Below are 12,800 nucleotides of genomic sequence, written 5' to 3'. Positions count from 1 at the left end.
GGAACAATAGATGGACAGGCATTCTGGGGACAACAGCCAACATTTTGCAGACCCATCCAGCATTTTTCCAACCTATTATAAAAGTAAAAATAATCTGACATGCAGACACAGCACAAAATATTTTGAAAAATATTTTTTAATTTACTGAAAGCTTGGTCATCGCTAGTTTTTTATTTAATGGTGGTCACTAAAGCATTAATAGTCATTAGAGAAGAAAAAAGCTCTGCATATGTCATGGTTTAACCTCAGCTGGCAACTGAGCACCACACAGCTGCCCGCTCACTCCCCTCTCCCGGTTGGATGGGGGAGAGAATTGCAAGAGTAAAAGTGAGAAAATTCATGGGTTGAGATAAAAACAGTTTAATAATTGAAATCAAATCAAATCATCATCATAATAGTAGTAAGAAGAAGAAGAAAATACAAAGGAAGTGATGCACAATGCAATTTCTCACCACCCGCCACCCGATGCCCAGCCAGTCCCCGAGCAGCAGCCCCGCCTGGCCAGCTTTTCCCCAGTTTATGTACTGAGCATGATGTCACATGGTATGGAATGTCCCTTTGGCCAGTTTGGGTCAGCTGTCCTGGCTGTGCCCCCTCCCAGCTTCTTGTGCCCCTCCAGCCTTCTCAGTCGGTAGAGCATGGGAAGCTGAAAAGTCCTTGGCTAGTGTAAGCATTGCTTAGCAACAACTACAACATTGGTGTGTTATCAACATTGTTCTCATCCTAAATCCAAACCACAGCACTGTACCAGCTACTAGGAAGGAAATTAACTCTATCCCAGCCAAAACCAGGACAGCATACTAATCACATGATGTCAATTCTTTTCTTAAATACATTAAAAGATAATTTACAATATATGAGATGGTTTTCTAACATTAATTCTTCATAGAAGTAATTGCCATAGCCTTCAGACTATATTTTTTTTGAACACCTCAACAACCACAGCAGTTGTAATTGGCAGGGAAGGCATTATAAGACAATAGTAGTTGTGTTAAAATATGGCTAAAACAGAGTAAGTTTTAACCTTGAATTAAGGGTTTCCACCTCAGGCCATTGTCTCATGAGCTCTTTGAACCAGCATACTGCTGCAGTACTGCAAGTAGAAGTAGTCCTGCACCTCTTGCTCCCATCACTCATTCCTTCTTTTTCTTACACTCCCATTTTTGCGACTAGATACTGAACTGATATAGGTGAAAACAAAATTGTTTTCTTTTGCATATTTAACTGAATTCAGGAGGGAGAGGAGGGAGAGGAGGGAGAGGAGGGAGAGGAGGGAGGGGAAAAAAAAAATCAAGAGCAGAACCCTGTGTAACATGTTTACCCTGAGTTTAAGGAAAATATTAATATATTCTCCCAAAGTTAATTGGTAATTAACTTCATTTGAATTATTTGAAAAATAGAAGCCTTAGGAAATAAAGTACAAAAATCTAAAGATCAATGTATGAATGACTTGGAGACCCACCAACAATATTCAAATCAAACAGTTCCTGATTCTTCTCTGATTTCTGGACCATGCTTATTCTCACTATGTGCTTAACTTAGTAGACCAACTAGAGAAATCATTGCTTCACTCTAATGAGTTTTAAACACCAAAAAATATGCATACTTATTGCATTACATACTGCGGTATCCTATTACATTGTTAATATTCTTAACTGATATAAAATCTGTATAAAATACATATGAACTGTATAAATTTCACTTTTTAAAGCACTTTTTAGCACTCAGCAGATTACTTATCAAAATCTGTATGAGTTTTCATGTGACTCTTACAGGAAATAGAGGAACAAGTCACTAATCATTCTGTATATGTCAATACCAAAAGCTGTTATTTTAATTCATTAGCACATTTTGCTTTCCTGTGAATTAAACCATAAATAACATTTCCACTTTGAGTTATTTTGTTCACCTTTTAAGTGGTGAAAATATTCTTTCTTAAAATTTTCATTCCATCTAAAGGAATATTGCTTCATTCTGTATCACATTTGGGGCAGAAAGACCTTGCCCAGTATAGGCTGGCAATGATATGAACTGGTTCAAATTGATTTATAGAGATGCCTGCCTGTCAATAACTCCAAATATTTTCTTAGTTGACTGTCGTGGTTTAACCTCAGTCGGCAGCTAAGCATCACGCAGCCGCTCGCTCACTCCCCCCCACCCGGTGGGATGGGGGAGAGAATTGGAAAAGCACAAGTGAGAAAAACTCGTGGGTTGAGATAAAAACAGTTAAATAATTGAAATAAAATTATAATAATAATATGATAATAATAATAATACTAATACACAAAGCAAGTGATGCACAGTACAATTGCTCACCACCCACTGACCGATGCCCAGCCAGTCCCCGAGCAGCGGCCCCCCCGGCCAGCTTCCCCCAGTTTATGTACTGAGCATGACGTCACATGGTATGGAATGTCCCTTTGGCCAGTTTGGCTGTGGCCCCTCCCAGCTCCTTGTGCACCTCCAGCCTTCTCAGTCAGTAGAGCATGGAAAACTAAAAAGTCCTTGGCTAGTGTAAGCACTACCTAGCAACAACTAAAACATCGGTGTGTTATCAACTTTGTTCTCATCCTAAATCCAAAACACAGCACTGTACCAGCTACTAGGAAGGAAATTAACTCTATCCCTGCCGAAACCAGGACATTGACTTAACACAAAACTGCAAAATACCTGTTTGAAGGAGCATGAGAATACCACACAGTGTTTGCTGGGGTTTCAGTAAATGTAAGCTTCAAAAAGAACTTTAAAAGGCACTTTGACCTATATTCAGTACAATCCCTTTGTCCTTCCTTCTTTCTGTCCACTCACTGACCTCATATATATCCAGGTTAAAAGAGAGGATTATTTTATATCAAGCACAAAAGCATGTTGACACTGTATCCATCTTACTAGGAACATCTTCCGGTTACCCAAAATGTACAAATGAAACACAGATAGTCACAAAGTGTCCAGCAGAAAATCTGAGGCATTTTTTGCAACTACTGTGTCCATTATCTCCAGTTGTCACTCATATTCCTGTGGAGGTAAGAAAGATTGTCTGGACCATCTTGGGCTTGTGATAGACAGGACACTCTTCATAAAAAAACTCATCTATGTGCAATATTGTTATAAATGTTGGGGGCTCAACATGGTCTTGAAAATCCTGAATATGCCTTAGCTCTTTTAGCAAATACATCAAATCCCTGTTTCATTACAGCAAGCTGGTCCGACAAACATCAGGACATGAGGACTTGCCACTGGTCTTTCAAGTACCAATAGAAATAAAAAGGCAGAAGCCAGTTTACAGAAGTAAAGTGCTTCTATTTTATAAAAGTACAGAATATGAGACAGGTAATGGTTTAGCCAGAGCTACCACAGACATCAGTCAGTTTAACCATTAAGGCAATCAAGATTATATGCTGCTTAAACTTGACTCTACAATAAAGTGTGCACTGACTAAAAATCCGTCCCTGTGAAGTATCTGAAGTCAGACACCTAAATACTGAGATTCCAGTTCCTTTGAAAACCTCTTCATCCATATTCTTCCAACTATGAAAATGAAGGGGTTTTTTTACTTTCCGTGCAGTCTTACACTGCACCGTGGTTGCTAGAAAGTTACTTGCTACTGCTGTTGTAGAAATGCTTTTTATAATTTAGTTGCTATCCCTTCATTTTCTAGGCTGTCCACACTTTTCAAATGCCTAATGATAAGTCTTTGGGCCCAGGAGACAGGATATTCAAATAGATGGAAAAAAACACTGCAGAATGCATAAGACGCCTCCCTGCTGAAGGAGGGAACTGCGGAGGTGGCTCTGCAGGGCCAGACACTGCCCAGCACCCCTCCCCTTGACACTGCAGCAGCATTGCATCCCTTTTCATGGTTTCTTCCAGACTACTTCACTACCAGTGAAGTTTAGCTACTTACAAGGGAGAGGGTGAGGAAGAGAAGAGATACAAAAAGGGAGAGAATGCAGAGAGTAGAGCAAGTATTTCAGTTTTTTCTGGAAACTGCTTCCACTTGCTCTTACAACAAAATATCATGTACACCATGTAAGCCAGAAAGATTAGGTTTTAAAAGTGAAAATGAAAACAGTGGTATAATATATTTGGTGGAGGACCCAAATTCCTGGCAACAGGTCAAAAATTTTATTTGATCTCTCTTGCAACAATAACGTTTTTAAGATCCTGTTGGATTTAATATATTGTGGGGAAAAAACCCTTCTACATAAATCAATCAAATTGTTACAATAAATACTCATATGTGTACTGAAGAGCTTGGCCGTATAAAATTCCAAACAGCTCCTGCACACAGCCTTTTTGTCTCAAAATAAAAAAAATTAAATTTTCCCAGATCTCCCTAATTCTCTCTAAGTTAGAATTCTTTGTTGATTTCAAATTACCTACAAAAGGTCAAGAAACATACAAACAAAAATACTCTTTTTTCTCTAACTGATATTTGCTAATTACTTATATTAATGTAATTTGAACCCAATCTGCTAAAAACCGTTAGCTTCCTAGTGCATAGCTCTGTAAAAGAGCATTTCCAGATTCTGCTTAGTGATCCAACAAACAGATCAGTAATAAATGAGAGTCTCAGAGGGCAAGAAACTCAACTGCCTAATTTCCCTAAATAATACAGAACTTGCAAACTGAATATTAAAATGTCTGGAAATTGGAAGACAACAATATATTAAGGGGCAAAAGGCTAGCACAGAAGTCCATTACTCAGAAAGATGAGCAAAAATATATAAGGCTCCATGTAAAAACATAACCTTTTTCATTAACAACTCTTACAGTATTGCTATTTTAATATATTTAAATTACTATTAAAACCACTTCCACAAAGCAGTCATTTCCAGTATATGCTTTAGCTTACTTCTACATAAAATTAATCAGTAGTTAATATTGTAGCCTCTGAGAGAAAGTTATGAGCAAAATTGCTTAGCTTGTATTATGAACCTTTTTATCATTATTGAATATTTTCATGAAGAAAAGGAAAGCCCTTGCTCAGGATAGGAAGGTTTAGAAACTTGCATGTGTATTTGGGAGTGGGGAAAGTGATGCAGAAGGGACTTAAAAGTAGCAGCTAAAGTTTCCTCCTAAAGTTTGAGAGTCATTAGTACAATAGTTTTTAGTACAATAATTTCAGGAGCATGAAAATAATCTGCACAGCATTGTATGTGTGTTAGAATACACAAAAACAGCAAGAGCAACCCAAGCCCCAATGTTCCTGCGTTGTTCTTACCCTCACAGAGTCCCACTCCTGACGTCAGTGATGATTTGCTCTTTTGCAGACACAGCTAGATACCAAACATGGTAAAGAGCATTATCTGAGCTCAGTCCGTTCTCATGTGCCCAGGCTCCTCTAGACCGAAGCCAGGCACTCCGTGTAAATCATGTACATCTGTATAGAGCTTGGACTCCAGAACAATTTTTTTTAAATATTCCAAATTTCTATTCAAGTGAAAAAATTTTACACTGAAAGCATTTTAATTGCCTTCAGCCTCTCATTTTCAGAAGTAACAGACCAATAAATTATTTTTGTTTACACAAAAGGGCAACAGAGCCTCATATTCTGTCCCAGAGATTGGCCAGAAGCATATATCTATGGAATGGGCTTGTATGAGCGAAAATTCATGAGTGTATTTACTCAAACTGAGACCACTGGACCTACCAGTGGCTGAATACGGATGTCCAAAGGCTATAGTACACAGAAATGAAAAATTATATTCAACACAGCTAAGCATCTATAACTACTTAAAAGAAAATACTTAAACAAAGAATAGGCTCGTTGGGGTCCTGAGCATACCTCCAAGGTGAGGTATGCATACAGCATACAGAAAAGCATACAGCACGGCAGCATTCTCTTCCGCCAGACTTGCCCAGGCTCTCACCCATGCACTTATCCTTGCCATAACCTCAGCCAAGAAAGCCTATCTCCTCACCGAGTGCCCTCACCTACAACAAACCATCCCAGAAAAGCCAAGTGAAGGCTGCAGCATCACATGCTGTCCTTCAGGACCTGCTCTTTAGGGAAACCAGAAAGGGGGGAGACGTGTCCAGAGGGAAGCCAAGGTGTGTTTGTTTATTTGTTTGGTTTTATTTCTCAACACCAGAATCAGTAAAGTTTGTTAATTTGCAATAAATTAAATCAAATGAAATTCCCCAACTTGAAACTTTTCTTCTTTTGGTCCATGACAATTGTCCTCCCTCCCTTTCCTGTTCTCATTAGGCAAACAGATTGCTGGCTTTTTGGCCCCTTTGCCAAGAACTGAGGAGAGGACCCCTCTGAAACAGCTTAGTGATAGGAGTTTGGCAGCTTACTGATGCTTTGTGCGAAGGATCATCCCCTTTAGCTCATTTTGCATTTACCACCACTTCACTCACTTGTTGACCTCCGGTTCTTATATTGGCAGAATAAAAAGAAAATAGAAAGGCAAATCATTAGCCTTTTCAATAAGAATATAGCTTGAAAATGTAAATTAATGGAAAATGATTAGTGTTGCCATTAGATGACGTATTATGTAGCTTCTAAGAATATCTTTCTGCTAAACCCCATCAGAATTCCCTGAAAGATTTAACAAAATAATCAGTCAAAGAGAATTTGTGAATTAACTTGCTGAGCATTTGAACTTATTTTGAGAAATGTTTGTATAAGAAGCTAATGAAGAAAACTATGGTTTTTCCTGTCATGAGTAACATCTCATCAGATTATTAGAAAGCTAAGCGAAAAATGCTCGATGTTCATCCTGGAAGGAAATCAATAACAGTGGTAATTTCAAAAGCAAACCATTTTCATGATAACTTTTGGATTAAAGATGAGGAAATTTCTGAAGTATTCAAGAAGAGCTAAGCATTATTAATTTATTGCAACCCTATACATGAAATTAAACAAAGAGTTAACAGAATTCATTTACCAGTTCAAAGCTAAACCTCATGCTACTGAAATGATTGTAATTAATCTCATACAGATGGAAGAATAATTTTAATAAAAACTATTTTAGCATTTCCAGAAGGAAGCTTGACATATGCAGCAAGTGAAGAATTAATGTAGGCCATGATTCTCAAATCCACTTTGAGATATCAAGCCATTCAGGGGAGTAGTGGGGACATAGATATGTCCCCTCATTTTTTACTTCTCATTGGAGAGAGAATTCTGTTAAGAACTCAGAATTCAAATCCAGGATAAGTTTCTGAATTACATATTCCATTGTGTTTAGATCCAAAGTTTTGCGTTGGAAATACAGATTTGGATTATACTGAGCTTTATCAGAACTGGTTTCTGTTTGGATAATATTTGTATTTGATAGTGGATCTTAGCAAGCTAAGTGATACAGCCCAAACTGTTAAGAAAGTCACAGGTAGCATACATGTGATGTACTTACCGCAAGCTCTGACTCCTGATATTAAACCTTTTTTTTTGTTTAACTCTGGGGTCATCCCAGCAAATAGATGTAAGATTGAATGCACTGTCTGGATATGAAATGTCCCTTTATTATGGTGATGTTCATTTAAAAACACTGAATATAAAATGGACAGAGGGAAAGCAACAGAATTAGGGAACTGCAGTCTTCCTACAAGTGATTGACTAGGACAGGAGAAATCAAAAAGCCATAACAGAAATACAGTAATTTTCATAGAAATGGATATATCCCATCTAAGCATTTCAGGTGTGTGTGTCCTACTTTACTAGGACAGTAGTCACCTAACCAGGCACTAGATCACTGTTGTAAGGAAAACCTGCTTAGTTCTGAGACCTTCTGAGTGAATTTTGACAGTACTACATCAGTGATGGCAGCAGAAAGCTTAATTACTCAGATGGCTGAGGCAGTGGGACACTGGAAATCAAATTGTTACTGGTTTTGTGTTTGACCTTCTAACGGCTTGCTACATGTGGCTGGGGTGCACATTAACTTTGGTATTCATGGGGTAGCAACAGAGATCACAACAAAGGTTGATATCTGGATCTGCCAGTACCCTCCTGTGAATTGAGACCACAAACAGGAGAAGTTGGCAACTGGACCACAGCTGAGCTTCAAGTCTGAAGCCATCTTCTTTCTCCAGGAGAGCAGATGGGGCATGTTGTGGCATCAGCTGAGGCCCCTTCTTCAGTCAGAAACAGCCAAACTAGACAACTAGTGTCATGAAGAAATTATTTGGAGACTTGTACTGAATTTAAAAGTAAGGATTAGAATTCAAAGTACATATTATTGATGAAACAGGTGTCTCATCACACATGTACATGAGATGATTTGGCCACGGGTGGAAGTAATACATGGTTGGTTGGATACTCTAAAGCCAGCCTGTGCCATCAGAGACTAAAAATAATAATGTTAGTCATTAACTAGTCATGAACATAACTTGGAGGAATTAGGAAATGGAGGAAAATGGAGAAGTGACGGTTTTTTACCTGGCAGTTGAGTTTTCTAAGTTGATGGAACACATCTACTAGCCTAAGCAGGAAACAGGTACTAAGAAGTGACAGAAGAGGGGAGAGTTTGATGATGCTAATTATCAACATGATAGCAAATGCATTGAGGGTTAAACAAGAACTGGTATTTTGCTGGTGGACATTTTGTCGATAAGAAAAGGGATAAGACTGAGTGGACTAAAAGACTAAATGTATGAAATGAAAATCTAATGTTTCGTAATTTAAGGAAAAAATTGGAAAGACATTTGTAGCCCTTATCAGGTGGGTTCTGAAGTTGGACATTTGCTCATTTACAGGTCAAACTCAAAGTTAGTTAATTAGTTTATTGCTCAGGAACACACCATGTCTAAAAAGGAAAGCAGAACACAGGCAAACAGTCAGCAGTCCAGATGATTTATAGTCTGAATAATGACCTTGATTTCAACTGAAAATACATTTTTAAAAAAAAGTTATTTTATTTCTTCTTTATATTTTTGTTATAAGACAACAGATTAAAAACTAGAGATATAATACAGAGCCACCATATATCAAAAGTGATTGTGGTTTGAAAAGTTCTTGAAAACAAAAACATTTTACTATCTACTATCAAGCAAGTAAAAGTGATACGGGTAATTCCACATTATTGTGTCCTGAAAGCCAGCTCAAACTATACATTTTATCCATATGATTAATTTTCTCAGATAAATGTCAGCTCTGGAGGACCTATGTTCTAATTCAAAGAAGGGAAAAAAATCTTAATTTATCCATCTGTGTATGAAATACTTTAATATTCATAAAATATAATTTTTCTTTCATATTTGTCTTCTTAAAAGATAATTTGACTAAATACCACTTTTGTAGTGGAAGTTAAAGATCAGAACTAGAAAATATCCAGACAACATTATTGTCTGCTGCACTATATACAAATTGCTTCTCCCCCGAAGAAGGAAGGGATGATGCAGGATAGGGAAGGAACAGATATTAGGAAGAATAGAAAAAAACATTAAGAAGAAAGGCCAGGCTACACACAGCTCTCTTTTATTGTAAATTCTGGAGAGAATTTATATCAGTAGCATGAATTAACACTAATACTTTGTGACTTTAACCTGCAGAAGGACCAACAGTCTTCTAGCAGAGAATTTTAATCAGTTTCCAGACTTTCCTACCTCTCCTCACACAAGATTATACATTTAAATTGGATTTATATTTATTGTACATCTACAGTCATGGTAGTGTGCAGAAAAAGTGCAATGTGGTAAACTGAATTTGACAGAGTTGAACTTACCATAAAGATATTTTCACCAATAAATGTACCTTCTCTCCCTTTCCACTCCAGAGACATACCATTAAGACCTCAGCTTTTACATGAATACTTGTTTCTACAAAGAAATATGAAAAGACCAGAATGACTGTTATCCACTAAGCTGCAAGCGCATTTCTGTGCCAGAAAACTCAAAGCTTAGGGGATTCTCTAATGACACATGCAGGTTGATACTCCCTCTAAGCACCAGCCTGAAGTCAGAGTAAGTTGCATCTTTTAATACTTACCTGATAGTATTTCTCAGCAATGCTCCCTATCACACACTCATACACCAGTAAACAGGCTACCGAGCAGACACTTTAAATTTGGCTTACAGGCTAGATTTGGACAGCAATCAACTATTGCAAGACAAGACAGACTTTCCTGCATTCTGAGGTTTAGAGAGTACTTGCAGTAATTTTGAATTATTTCTTTTAGGAAGGAGAGAGCAAAGTGAAGCAAAACTAATAGAACTTGGAGATAAACATGCTGATAGAAATGGCTGGGTTCCAGATGGCACAGCATTAGGATAAGCCTGACCTTTATTATATACATGTATTATCTACCATATTAATTCACATTTTTCTGCATGACAGATGTCATTTTTTATGTTTTTTGTTGTTACTTTTCTGTACTATAATTTCTAAATGACAAAAACAGTAAACAAAATACACCTGCAGTGCACCTTTATTTAGCTCATATATCTTCCTTACTTCACATACTTTCTTTCCACCTCTCAGCATTTTAAACTGGAAGGCATTGTTTAGTGTGAGATAATGGCTGAGGTCCTTATCATAAAAAAGCAATCTGAGATACTGTCTTACATGTATTTTGTCAGATTCCTTCTACACAGTTCAAATAAACTTTCAGAAAGATGTGCCTTGCCTAGATATTGGCAACTTAGGAGGCTGCCTAAAAGCAAAGCATTTCAGGGGGAATAAATTTTGGTATTTACTGAAAGGAAAACAGAGCAAATAGTTATAAATCTAGTAAAACTACCTCTTCTGTAGATAAGCAGGTTTCAAGATACATAGGTCTTGTTCACAAAGGAAATTCTGACAAAAACATTCTTTCACTCTACTTGCAAAGATACTTGTCTGTGTGCACAAAAAAAATTACTCGATTAAGTCAGTGAACACTTAGCTGAATGTAGAAAATCTTGCAAGATACAGGCTGCAGCAACACCTGTATCATCATGTCCCTCATGAAACATACAAAATCAATGAGACCACAGTCCCATTGCACACACAATTTTCCTGGGATCTCATTTTAACTAGTACTTACACACCATCCATTTGAATTGGACCACTGATCTGCTGGTCAAAAACCTGATTTTGCCATATAATTTTATATCTTCAACTGAAATTAGGACTACTAAGAGGCAGTCTTCACATCAAAGATTTCATAATGTAAATAGGCAAGGCAACCACACTGTGAAAGGTGGAACAGAAATGAGTTATCAAGTCTCTAAATCAAAAGAGAGATGGAGATGGCACTGAAACCTAAGCTTTCTGAGCACTCTTACCATGTTTTACCCATTGAACTGTGCTGTCTAAAAACAGTCGTAAGTCCCAGGACTTCCAACACTAAAATGATACCTTACAAGAGAAAACATTTTACAACATCAACTCTAATGAATTAGTAAGACCGTACGTACTCCTGCAATTCTAGATATATACACACTCCCTTAAAACGCTTTGTATAGGTTGAATCATGAAATAAAAATTATGTCAGACAGGATTGTGCCAAACACAAACTGTCACAACAATAGAATAGAAAACTAAGGGGGTTTTATTGAGTAGAGTTTTTTATTTTGATTTTTTTTTGAGCAATTTTTTCTTTGTGCTAATGCCATACTATAAATAAATAGATACAACTCTATTGTTTGACAGACTTTTCACTTTTTAAATGAGAAGTAAAGTAGAACCAAATCTAACTGTAGGGAATTAAGAAGGGATTATTATGATATAAAACGTGAGTGACAGATTCTCTTTTAAACATTTATCAAATCTGTGCACCTATGGATGAATATATCCTTCAGACAAAGAAGGAGTCCCTCTACCCTGCTCTGGTGAGACCCCACCTGGAGTACTGCGTCCAGCTCTGGAGTCCTCAGTACAAAAATGACATGGACCTGTTGGAGCAGGTCCAGAAGAGGGCTGTGAAAATGATCAGGGGGATGGAATACCTCTCCTATGAGGAAAGGCTGTGAGAGTTGGGGTTGCTCAGCCCGGAGAAGAGAAGGCTCCACGGAGACCTTATCACAGCCTTCCAGTACTTAAAGGGGGCTTATAAGAAAGATGGAGACGGACTTTTTAGTAGGGCCTGAAGCAATCAGACAAGGAGTAATGGTTTTAAACTAAAGGAGGGTAGCTTCAGACTAGATAGAAGGAAGAAATTTTTTACGCTGAGGGTGGTGAAATGCTGGAACAGGTTGCCCAGAGAAGTGGTAGATACCCCATGCCTGGAAACATTCAAGGTCAGATTCAAAAGGGCTTTAAGCAACCTGATCTAGTTGAAGATGTCCCTGCTCATTGCAGGGGGGTTGGACTAGAAGACCTTTAAAGGTCCCTTCCAACTCAAACCATTCTATGATTCTATGGTTCTAAGATTTGGAGCTACTGCCATGAGCCACCAGCAAAAAAAAAAAAAAGTACCTGAGGAGAGAAAATACTATAGGTAAAAATTCTATATGTGCTTTCCAGTCTCCTGTCTACCGAAATTTTCTATATTGCCAAGTCTCCTGAATTCCCTTTATTTAGAAAAGAACATTGAAGAACTACAGTCAGTCTAAGGCTGCATGTATATGTATTGTAATATGTATTGTAATTTAACATGTCAGTTGATTTTTGTTTTCATGTTTGATTGATGTTAGCTTGATTTATGGTTTTATACTTAGTTGATGCATTTTATTTAATGTTATGGGTCCCCAAGTCAGAAAAGAAACCCCTGAAAAAGTTGCATTTCATTTCCTAAGCAGATGTAAATAGGTAAGTGAGATAGCAGCATACACTCTACGTCATAGCTACTTGCTGGACTCAATAAAGGGATGATTCAACACATACTAACCTACTGATAAGCACAATAATATTTATACAAATTTATTTTGAG

This window comes from Pygoscelis adeliae, unplaced genomic scaffold (genome assembly GCF_000699105.1).
Source record: "Pygoscelis adeliae isolate BGI_AS28 unplaced genomic scaffold, ASM69910v1 Scaffold83, whole genome shotgun sequence".
Lineage (NCBI taxonomy): Eukaryota > Metazoa > Chordata > Aves > Sphenisciformes > Spheniscidae > Pygoscelis > Pygoscelis adeliae.
Note: the sequence above shows the minus strand (reverse complement) of the source record.